The following is a 9,858-nucleotide window of genomic DNA, read 5'->3' as shown; positions in this document are numbered from 1 at the left end:
GTATTCATAATAGGACTCTCAAACTTATTTAACTGAGAAAGAGAAGAATCATGATAGATATCAATTGTTTAAATGAAGACGTTCTTTTCATAATTTATGAGAAAATGCTATTTATAGATTCCATAGCGGTTTATGATGGGAATTTTGCACAATACGAAGCTAAGTGAAAGTGAACATTTTATTAAACGTCGATTATGCAAATTAGTTTCAAATCTACATAGTTTCATTCAAATATCAGCTTATGCAACGGAGATAAGTTATGCAAATGAGGATCTTATTTGCATAATCGTTGGCAAATATTTATTTTAGTTCACTTAAAAAGGTTTCTATCATTTGGCGAAGGTATGAAGTCGTGAAAATCTACTTCGTGTCATAAAATGAGAAAAAAATATTTATAACTTTACGTGCGTAAATAAAAATCTTTGTATCACATAATCGAAAACAACATGTTTAAACAGTTGAAAGACCTGAACCTGTTGTTACAGGAAGGAGGTACTGATAGTGGTGAATCTGTCAGGAGCTGTACTTACCATTGGTTACGCCAGGAGGCGCTGCCGTGGACAGGTAGATGCCGTATGGGTAATCCAGGCCATCCACCAGCACAGTCTTGTTAAGGTCGGACTTGGACAGTCTGGAACAAAACATGTCTTTCGTGATATAAATGCGGAAACTTAGATTAGGTGTAAAATAGGACTTCAAAACGTCAGACATGTATTCTTATACCGATTTTGATTTGCATACATGTATATGCATGTATTTGGAGATATGTATTTTATACTCATATTTTAGTATTTTATTATATTTCATGCATATATTAGTATATGCACAATATATTTATCATAGCTACCCCCCAACGACCTGGAAGTCAAGGGACTAGGTAGGTAGGTAGGAATATATTAGTATATCGGCTCTCAGTACTACTAGATATGTACACAAAAGATACATACATATCATGTAGATTATGATGCAGAATTAACCAGGTAACTACAGATTTATTACAAACTGTTTTCGGCAGATAAAGGGGATTTCCTCACTTTCCGATTTTTCCCTGAGAGGATGATGATGATGAGTAATCCTGCCCGAAAGACGCCCAGTAAATAAAGTCCTCATCAACCGCGATTCCTCCAACCCACTTCCCGTGTTCATACAGCACCTGTCGGATATCGTTGCCCAGCAGGTCTGAGCTGTAGATGCCGTACTTCTGATCACGGTAGTACAGCCGATCCTCTAAATGGGATGAACAAATATACTGATCAATACTGAGTAGTTAGAGTTTTACATAAGAGTAAGGAGCAAACATACACATGCGTAATGCCTTATACGTACTGGTATTGCAAAGATCAATGAACAAGTGATATAGTCTCAATACCGTCATTCGGGTAATATTAATATTTCCTAACTGACTAAAAGTTTCTAAACTTGCTTTACTTACTTGACTAATCATTCATTTGCCTTGCATGATCATATCGGCAACAAGTCCCTAACTAGAGCCTGTTTCCTCACCATTGAAGTCTATTGTGATAGAACAGGGACGACGCAGACCCGTGATGATGGTGGTTGGGCCACTGCCGTCCATCGCAGCTCGGTCAATCCTGCCTCTAGGACCGTCCACCCAGTACATGAGTCTGTCGAAAAAAAACAATGCAAACAGAAATATTAAATCTCCGCGAGGTGTTTGGAAATTTGCTGTTTCATTGTGGCATCCCTCTCGTTAAATTATGCAACGTAAAGGCCGGAAACTAAAATGATCTAATTGCACACTCCCCAAATTATATACTGTAAATGCAGAGATGTTCGCGGTGGTTTTATGTTCGAGGCTTTCGCGGTGGCCACTTCACCGCGAAATTAAAACCAACGCGAATTTTTTTCCATGGCAGTAAGAGACTACAGTGCATGGTGCTACTGCGAACTTAAAACCACCGCGAACAGTCATTTTCCCGCTACCGCGAAATTAAATCCATTTACAGTATACAGCGCAAGAGAAGGAAGGAAGCTCATATGATATGGCATGACATTGTCTTATTTACTGAGTAATCAAAGCTTCATGAGGTTTATCTTAACCCGACTTCCATCTGCCACAGGTATGAAATGCTCAAAATTCCCGAACGAGGTGCTATATAGTTTCCCATTGATATTCAAATTATAGTAACCCTATAAACGTGCGAATCATTAGAACGAAAAGTGGAGATAGAAAGGCAGTTATGACCATAGACCATACAACACCAAGAAGCGATAAAAAAGGTCAATACTTTATATATATGACTGGATAAAAACCCGTGTCAAGGGCCATCATAGCCCGGCAAAGACATGTCTCACAGAATTCTCCCAACGAACTTTTACACTCAGTCTGTTACCACTTCAGCTTGGGTGATCGGGACGGAAAGTATTCACCATGAGAACGTTAATACATGAAGCTCTGTCACTTTAACAACAGTTGTATAAAGCGCCTGTTTGTTTATGAAATACATTTTACTCACCCATGCCTGGGGTCCAGGACCAGTTGCTCGGGGTGTCCGATTGCTGGTGACGTCAGAAGTGTCCTAGCGGACGATCCATCCATCTTTGCTACAGAGATAGTCTCTGGGACAGCGACAGACCAGTAGATTTCCCCACCAGCGTGGTCCAACGCCAGGTAATAGACAAGGGCTGAAAAGAGTGTGAGGACGTTCCTGTGTAACTAATCTCTGTATGAATAACACAAGATCCTTGTCGGAATCTTTGAAATGTTGTTCTACTGTTGGAAAATCTTGATATTTGGAGTAGACAACAACAGTTTTGCAGTCTTGCAATGTACTTTATTTATTACTTATTTCTATTGTTTGATTTATATAAATTGTAAGAAGTTTGTACAGGGAGGCCTTCGTATAAACAATAGCTTTTGACCTCCCTTGTACTGTTATGTTCATTTATATTTTAATGCCATGTATTTACTGTTTTTTCTCAAAGTGCGAAACAAATAAACAATATATACAATAAACAGTGTACACAGATTCCCCAAAGATGTTGGGGGGGGGGGGGGGGGTTTCCGATAGACCGACACATCTCAGCCCAGAAATGCGTAACTAGGACCACCATGCAGTCACTCCTTTTCTGTTAACTTTGATTGCATACTAATCTCCGAGCAGATGTAATGATGATATAGCATCGGCAGTTTTTTAGGGCCGTGTGCAGATGATATCCAAGCAGATGTTAGGATCTGGCTCATTCTCTGTGTCCTAAGCCCGTTTTTATTGCAACATTTATCATTCTTTTCTAGAATTGTATTCTAATAAAGATTCCCCTTTTCCTACACAAACAAAATAACGAAGAGCAGGATCCTTGCATCTGCTGGGATCATCAGGACACAGCTTTCTCGGAAGTTTTCTGGATACGGCTTTGTAATTTTGCCTGGCCTAAAATCAAATATATCAGTTTGAAATGCTTACTTTTGACTTTCAACGGAAGGAAGATAATGGTAATTTTCAACTTACCAAATCTGCTGAAATCTATGACGGTCTCCATGCCACGAAGAACGAAGAGCAGGATACTTACATCTACTGAGATCGTCTGGACACAGCTTTCTAAAAAATTTCTGGATACGGCTTTGTAATTTCGCCTGACCTAAAATCAGATCTATCACTTTGAAATGCTTACTTCTGACTTTAAATTTAAGGATTACAATTGCAATTTATAACTTACTGCTTCCGGTATCTATGATGGTCTCCATGCCACTTCCATCACGACGAGCCCGTTTGATGTGAGAGCCATTTGTCCAGTACACGTAGTCGGTGAGCGGGTCGTAGTCCAGGACGCAGGGCCATCCAACACCTACCAGTGGTAGTGTGACCTTTGATCCGGAAGTGATGTCAACTTGGATGATGGTCCCTTTTTCACAATCAGCGACCAAGAGGAATGGCTCACTGTTCTTACGGGAGTCATGGTCTCCTAATGGGCGGAGGAAATCAGAAGATGGAAAAACGCAATATTTTAAATCATTATCTATATTCTTTCTGACATATAACATCACTAAGAATGCGGTATAACACCACAGCGGTATGTGATATGCATTTCCTGATAGGTGTATCATTTACATACGTTATTAGACATGATATAATAACATTCATCGTGTAAAACAATCTTTATGATCAGCTAGATCAAGGGATAAAACACAAATACTAAAATATACCAACAAAACCAATCGAACATTAAGACATACAAACCAAAATTCGTCACAAAGGCAACGAGCTGTCGGGGTGCGTAAGGCAATTACGGGCCCAACACACCATCTAGAATAGCACACAAAAAACTGGTTACCTGGCGTCTTACTCGTCTCGTGCTCCAAGGTGGGGCCGGTTCGGCTTCTCTCCTTGTCCAGGTCGCGCTTCAAGGCGTCAACAGTGGTGGGCAGTTGGCGTATGTCGTCTTGGTCGCGCTTCAAGGCGTCAACAGTGGTGGGCAGTTGGCGCATGTCGTCTTGGTCGCGTTTCAAGGCGTCAACAGTGGTGGGCAGTTGGCGTATGTCGTCTTGGTCGCGCTTCAAGGCGTCAACAGTGGTGGGCAGTTGGCGCATGTCGTCTTGGTCGCGTTTCAAGGCGTCAACAGTGGTGGGCAGTTGGCGTATGTCGTCTTGGTCGCGCTTCAAGGCGTCAACAGTGGTGGACAGTTGACGTATGTCGTCTTGGTCGCGCTTCAAGGCGTGAACAGTGGTGGACAGTTGACGCATGTCGTCTTGGTCGCGTTTCAAGACGTCAACAGTGGTGGGCAGTTGGCGTATGTCGTCTTGGTCGCGCTTCAAGGCGTCAACAGTGGTGGACAGTTGGTGCATGTCGTCTTGGTCGCTCTTCAAGGCGTCAATAGTGGTGGACAGTTGACGCATGTCGTCTTGGTCGCGCTTCAAGGCGTCAACAGTGGTGGACAGTTGGCGCATGTCGTCTTGGTCGCGCTTCAAGGCGTCAACAGTGGTGGACAGTTGACGCATGTCGTCTTGGCCGCTCTTCAAGGCGTCAACAGTGGTGGATAGTTGGTGCATGTCGTTTTGGTCGCGCCTCAAGGCGTCAACAGTGGTGGACATGTCTTGGTCACGCTTCAAGGCGTCAACAGTGGTGGACATGTCTTGGTCACGCTTCAAGGCGTCAATAGTGGTGGTCTGTTCAGATATCTCCTACGAACGTATCAAGGTATATATGTACTTAAGACCAAACGTTTAAAAAAAAAGATGAAATAGCGGAAAGTTCTGACTTGATGGACTCAATAAAAAGAACAGAGGCAGTGTCGGAAAATTGCTTTCCAACATATATAACCTTTATAACAATAACAACAGGCTTTTGTGATACAAGAGCGTTTACCTTATTGTTGATGAACACCGCAAAAGCAAGTCCCACAGTGACTAGGCCTAGCAGCACGGCAATGCCCGTGGCGATGTAGGTAAGCTTAGAGCGGATGAAGCTACAGAGAGCACAGCGGCCGCTTGCTCCACCCGGATCCGTGCGGTCTGTTAGAAAACAAGAGGATTTAAAAGAAAATTATTTTTTTTAAACTTTCAACTTTAATTTCCAACACGGCAATTAAACACGACAGCTTTGACTGTCCAACTCCAGTCTTTTTTAAGGAATTACAAAGGCCGGAGATGGACAGTCGGAAAGTTGGGTAAGTCAAAGTTTCGTTCTGGAAATTACGTATACAGCTTGATTTTTATCCAGAATAGGCAAATCAAAAATAACACACGGTACAATAAATTACAGTATAATAGTTAGTAGGAGATTATTTGATTAGTGACAGAACCTACACCATTATTGATAAGATCAACAGGTACTGGTAGATTCAGTAATCTATTTATTTACTAGTATTTTATTTCTGTTTTCTTAAACATACAAATGGCTAACCGATCTTGTTGATATCAGAACTATGCCTCTAAATCAAACAATATTGCTACGGGTCACATTTGATGCCTTGTTACTAAACATTGTTCTTGAAAGGAAGCAGTCTGACTCAAGAAAAGAAAAAAAATTATTGCATGATGTGCTCTTTGAAGTTGTTGGACCGTTTGTTGTAGTTTGATGATTTACGATGATGTCGATCGATTGCTTAAGAAATCTGATTTGTCTGTTTTGCAGTCGAGTTGGTGTCATTGCGAGATGTCACGACTTCACATCCGTCGAAGTTTGTCTTAATTGCGATTTTCAAGTCGTAGAGTTATCAAGCAGTCTATGGCAGAACCGACCACCGACAAGCATCTAAGACAGTCCTTTCGTAAGAAGACAGCTAAAGCTTGTATGATGCCTTCGCGACCCTGGAACGTAATCAGTTTGTTATCGTACGGCAATCGTACGAATAATCTAACACATGATGATTTACCTGCTCCGGAGGCGTACATAGGGTTGGGTATACTCGCAGCGGCGTCCGCACGTGCCTGCCAATCAGTCTGCTGCATGGGTGTGGTGCCTGGAGGAAAATTAAAATGGCGTCGACGGTATAAATTAGGGAGAACGGTCACTTGAAGACTTTTCGAAATCAAAATACAACATGACAAAAATATATATCCTTTAACTATTATACATTTGTAGTACATGTAGTATGATTTCAATAAGAACACTGTGGCAAATTGACACCCTTTACCTGTTACTGTACATTGCACCACCAGAGAGCCATTCTTCAAACTCGAGTTGTTTTTCTCGCATGGCAATCCAAAACCTATCAGGCTCATATAAGCCACACCTCCCATATGGTGTAACGTATAAATATACTAATAAAATCGTAAGTTCAAGTTCACTGACATTGACATGGCTACTTTACCCCTTGACGGAAAAATCATCCTCTGGTAGAACACACAGGAAGTACAAGTACACGCACTGAGCGGATACACGCGCAGGTTCGCCAGAAAAACAAACTTACTTGACTCCCCTTGAAATTGATCTATGTAAATGTAGATATATCATCTTACCACCAGCTGCTTTCCGACCACCGTGAGGAACACCCTGTGCGTGCCTGGGTTTGCGAGTGCCGCGCTTGTTCCTGTCATCCCTTCGTGGAACTGAAGTGCCAGTATCTTTCCCACAAGTGCCAGCATCATTCCCGGAAGTGTCAGCATCATTCTCGTAGGTGCCAGCATCATTCTCGTAGATGCTAGCATCATTCCCGCAAGTGCCAGCATCATTTCCGAAAGTGCCAGTATCATTCCCGGAAGTGCCAGCATCATTTCCGGAAGTGCCAGCATCATTTCGGGAAGTGCCAGCAACATTCCTGGAAGTACCAGTATCATTCCCGGAAGTGCCAGCAACAGTCCTGGAAGTGCTAACGGTATTTGGCTCCATGCTATCTGGTTGATGGTCTTTATCATCATCAGCATCTTCCTCCTGATATCTGATGGCATATGGCTCCATGCTAGCTGGTCGATGGTCTTTATCATCAGCAGCATCTTCCTCCTGATATCTGACGGCATATGGCTCCATGCCAGCCGGTCGCAAGTCAGTATCAGGATCCGTGCCCTTCAGGTCATGCCCGTACACCGGGTTGGAGGTGCCGCATGTACGCACGGGGTCAGAGGGCCACGGGTTGTACATGTGCTCGTACGTGATGTTAGATAGGGGGTCCATGTGCACGGAGGCTTCGTTTGGAGGATGTGGGGTCTCGCGGCTCCCCGAAAGGGCTGGAGCCTCGGCACTGTTCTCGGGTCTATCACGTCCTGATAAGACATCGCACATGTATGTATCGCTGTTTGGTTGAATAGTGTCCTTTCCCTGTCCGCTTTGGGTTCCAGCTTTACCTTTATAAGGCATGGTCAGCTCGTGTGTAACAGCGTATGGACGGATGTTGGGATCGCTGTTGGCTGTTCTATGGGTGAGACTAAACAGTTCCAGTGTATGTCTGTAATGTATGCAATCCAAAATGTAGTTACTCAAGCAACTGGATATGCTTTTTGAAGCGGTCAGTCTGCCGTTTGAAGCCGAGAGGACCAATGATCAGGGGCTATCTGAAGACTAACCGTATAAAATCTGTCAGAATTGCGCTTTGTAAAAGTTGACAGATTAGATTAGCATTTGAGGGGTAGTTTTTATGCGTGATCTGAAGGTTTGATTCTTGACATAATAACAACTTTGTTTTCCCTCACTTTTCCATAGGATTACAAACATTACGTCGGTGAAGATTAGACACCCAGGTAATAAGACATGCCAACAAGTAGTTACTCAAGCAACTGGCTATGATTTTGAAAAAACTCAGGCGTTTCAACTAGCATCCACTAGTTTAGTTAGTAACAATGAAGTGCTCTAAAAAAAAAATTTCGAAAAAAATTGGATTCTAATAAAAACAAAGGTAAGGCAAAGTCAAGCTGAAGACACCTTAGGATTTCAACGGGAAATAAATCTAGGACGCAGTTAATGCAAATGAGTCAAATAGCTCCTGTTGTTTTAGTTACAGGAGCTAAATGTTTTGTTGCGGGTGGGTGGGTTATGTCCCAAGTGCCTGAAAGTTTCATACGTAGCCCTCCGACTCTATCCCACTTCGGAACAACCCCAAACTTTCTACGGCCTTCCCCAAATGCACAAACAGGGCGTTCGCCTACGTCCAATAGTCTCCAGCATAGGATCGGTCACGTTCGAGTTATCAGTTATTCCGACAGATTTTATACGGTTAGTCTTCAGATAGCCCTGATCATTGATCCTCACGGCTCCAAACGGTAGACTGACGATCATTCCACTATCCAATGGGGATGCAGAAAGCCTCCAAAATGGACAAAGGTATTTTTAAGCTAATCAACAAGCACATAGTTTTACCTGCCTTAGCCTTAGCCTTTCCAAATAAGCTCAACATAGGATACAAAGACAAATAGATACAATGATATGAAAGTAAATTACAGGTAATACAGGTAAACCATGATAAATTCTTAATCATTACAATCAACCAATCGCACCAGCTTACGCGTTCCTAGGATCCTCTTATGTGCAAATCCAATCGCCAAGGCAACCGACTAAACACTCGTTCTCATTGAAATGTAAACAATTGCAATTTGTTGTTCGAAAAATAAATCGGCTTATTTTCCAGCGAAACCCATCTGATTGTTTAGGAAAATTGCTCTTCTAACGATAGCCAAAAAATTTGAATGATGCTGTTTGCAAGATATTACACAAGGAGCCAAAACTATACCAAATAGAGAAAAAAGAGAATGAACAACCCACTGCAAATCCATTTCATGAAGGTAATGATTGTCAAACACACGTGGGGGAATGCATCGTCCAGAAAGCGTACAGCATTACTTAGCGCCGCCGAAACACACAAAAAAAAACCGACTCAAATCATCAATACAAATTATCAATAGAATCTGACCGATTCTGCTACCTGGATATTACATCATTGCAATCAACCAATCGAACCAGCTTACGCGTTCCTAGGATCCTCTTATGTGCAAACCCAATCGTCAAGGCAACCGACTAATAAGAACTGCATGATTTAGTTAAAATCAGAGAAGCCACAGCACATCATGTGGAACATGAGGCGCACCACAGGCCGATTCATTACATAAGGAGATTTTCTTCACAGCAACGTCTGTTTCCTTGAGACATCTTCATCTCACATGCCACAATGTACTGTGAAAGTTTAGGTACACACTGAAAATGAAAGCTTGAGCAATCCTGATCCATCTAAGATACCCCAACCCCATGCTATCTGCTTGATCCTGATATCCGAGCAGAACGAACACAAACAATGATTGTCCAACCGCATGCAATGAATACCCTTCTATAAACCTATCCTTCCCTCCCTCCCTAACTCCCTGCCTAACTGCCTTCCTCCCTAACTCCCTCCCTAACTCCCTCCCCAACTCCCTTCCTAACTCCCTTCCTCCCTAACTCCCCTCCTTAACTCCCTTCCCCCCTAACTGCCTCC

The sequence above is a fragment of the Branchiostoma floridae genome, chromosome 9 (assembly GCF_000003815.2).
Source record: "Branchiostoma floridae strain S238N-H82 chromosome 9, Bfl_VNyyK, whole genome shotgun sequence".
Taxonomy (NCBI): Eukaryota; Metazoa; Chordata; class Leptocardii; order Amphioxiformes; family Branchiostomatidae; genus Branchiostoma; species Branchiostoma floridae.
This window is presented reverse-complemented; position numbering follows the sequence as displayed.